Here is a 2,563-nt window from a genome sequence, read left to right on the forward strand (position 1 = left end):
TTTGCCCAAAATCTTCTTAACAATATTTTGCCTTTGTTTATTGTTCATCTGTTGTTCTTGGAAAGACATCATAACCAGTAATGAACTTAACCTCACGGCATCCTTCTGAGGGAGAGAAATGTCTCATTTCAAAACAGGCACAAACAGGTTGGGGTTGTTACTGTTGTTGCTGCTGGTAGAGAGGAATGCTGTCGTGGTTAGCAGGGACAGGACTGGCCACAGCAGAACATTTTCCGGGCTGGTCTAGGCTTCCATAGGAAATTGGGACTCATCTATCCTGTCTAAACGTGATAAGACTCTTGTTTTTCATTTTATGTCACAGAGCTGCTGTTAAACCGCACAAAATAGAGGGAAAAAGGTCAGGAACTCGGCAGTGTGAATTGCAATCTCTGAAATAGGGAGTGAGTTGCTTTGGTTGCCACAGTGGCAAAGAATAAAGAACAGAAAACTGCTCTGCTAAGATGATGTTCAAGCATGCTGTGGAGCTCGAGGTGATGCAGGCAAACAGCTTCAGGGCCATGCAGCTTGGCTGCTCTGCAGAGAGGGCTCCAGTGGGGACCACAGAGCAGCTTTTCTGCTCTGGGATCCATTTTTCCTCCACTCTGCATTAAATGAGCTGGCCTCCATCCAACAGATGGCACGGTTGGAGTTCAGGGTGTTGTGCCAGTCTGGCCCAGGCTGTGGAGGAGACACTCCCTGGTCAGAGGGCTCTGACACACGGCCTGGTTTATATCCCTTTGGGCCTTAGTCACAAACATCACAGGCCCATAAAGGCACCTGGTCTCTAGGGAGTGAAGGAGAAAGAAGGGACAACCTCAACTACACCATCTTAGAAGTTGCATCAGACAGTCGCTTTGTCACTCGCTTCTGGTCAGCAGCATCTGTCTCAGAAATGTCCAATGTGCACTTTGCTAACTGGGAGTTGCTGCTGGGGAAAGGACTGTAACAGGAATATTGTTTTGTCTTAGGGAATGACACTGGTTTAGTGCACAGTGCCCCAAGGCCAGGTCTTATTTCTGATGCTGCTCTGGAAAAACACGCACCACTTGAAGCTAAATGTCCTAGAATTAGAGGAGCGGAAGGTGGGAGAGATCCGTAGTCATCTCATTCTCCTGTACACTGGAACAGATTTGCTCTTGGAAACTGCGCACACCGATTCAGTTCCAAGTGACTCGATGCAGTGGGTGACTCGCTGTGAGGCTGCACTGGGACATCCCCGTTGGGATGGCTGGGATTTCGCTGTGATGTAATCCTATCAGCGGGGATTTGCATTGCCTCAAATTCACCTCACAAGCCACTCAGCAATTAACGTCTGTTTTCTTCTAGTGCCTTTTACCATCAGAATGTCCAAAAGCACTTTAGTAGGCGAAGTGTTCAAGGCAAGTTGCGTTGCGGTTGTCAGGGGATCCACCATGGCTCTTAGCTGGCCTCGGGCGGGAGAACATTGACGCACAAGTTCTGTGATGAATGCACTGCTTCCTGTGGCGCTGGCTGGCTCGCCCAGTTCCTAGGACAGTCCTGTTCTCAGGATGCTCATCCAGAGCTTGCACAGCATCATTTTAGAAAAGAAATTAATGTTTTGCAGTTGAGTTTGGAATAGGTTGTATTTCATTTGGGTTTAAGTTTCTCTTGTGATGTAGAACTGTAATTCTCTGTGGCATTTTGCTGTGTTGCCTGGATGGATCTTTTGCAGCTGCTGTTTGAAAGTATCCGAGCACAATGCGCACAACGTGTGCCTACCTTTGCGAAAAGGTACATTAAATATTTTGTTATGCTCACGTCTGGCTGCAGTTTGTTTACTCCTTTTCTCCGGAGTGCTTACGCTCAGCTGGACCCCACAGGACTGCCCTGACCCTCCTGCTGCCCGAAGGGAGGATAATCGGAGCCCAGAGCATGGGGCAGCAGGAGCTGTCTGGTTTTCTCTCCCCATCGCTGCCTCCTGGGTGCTCATCACCATCGGGCAGGGCTGTCCTGTCCCCAGGGTGATGCTTCGGGTGTTGCTGTTGGGAACTGCACCAAGGGGGATCTGACGCGGGGGTTTGTGCTGTGCCCAAGAGGGACTGCCAGAGCCACAGCGGTTGGTCCTGAGCCACACACCCGTGGTGTGGATGAGTTTCAGGCTTTGTTTGTATTTAGCCCAGCCCCACAGTGCTGCAGAAAATGTTCCCAAACTGCTCATTCTGAATTTCCTGTGGTTTCAGCAGCCTGGCTGCTCTGCTGTCCTCTACGTGCTGCGAAGGCTTTGCCCACCGAGGGGTCCTCCCCCGCAAAGCGGTTGGGAGTTTAAAGAAAACACGTACAGTCTGTTACGCTGATGTAGTTTTCAGTATCAATACCTTACTCAGCTCTTGTTGCAGTGATTTGGTTTTGCACATCTCCCCTTTCCTGATTTTTTTTCCCACCGATTTTTTCTTGCGCCGTGCGGCTGCAGCCTGCCCCGGCCCGGCGGGGAGGGCGGAACAAACGCGGTTTTCCCCCGGAGAGCAGCAGCGCGGTGCAGCTCTCCCCGGGGGACCGGCCGGTGCTCGGTGGGGAGCCCCGAGGCGGGAGACGGGGGCGGAGA

The sequence above is a fragment of the Pterocles gutturalis genome, unplaced genomic scaffold (assembly GCF_000699245.1).
Source record: "Pterocles gutturalis isolate BGI_N339 unplaced genomic scaffold, ASM69924v1 scaffold45268, whole genome shotgun sequence".
Taxonomy (NCBI): domain Eukaryota; kingdom Metazoa; phylum Chordata; class Aves; order Pterocliformes; family Pteroclidae; genus Pterocles; species Pterocles gutturalis.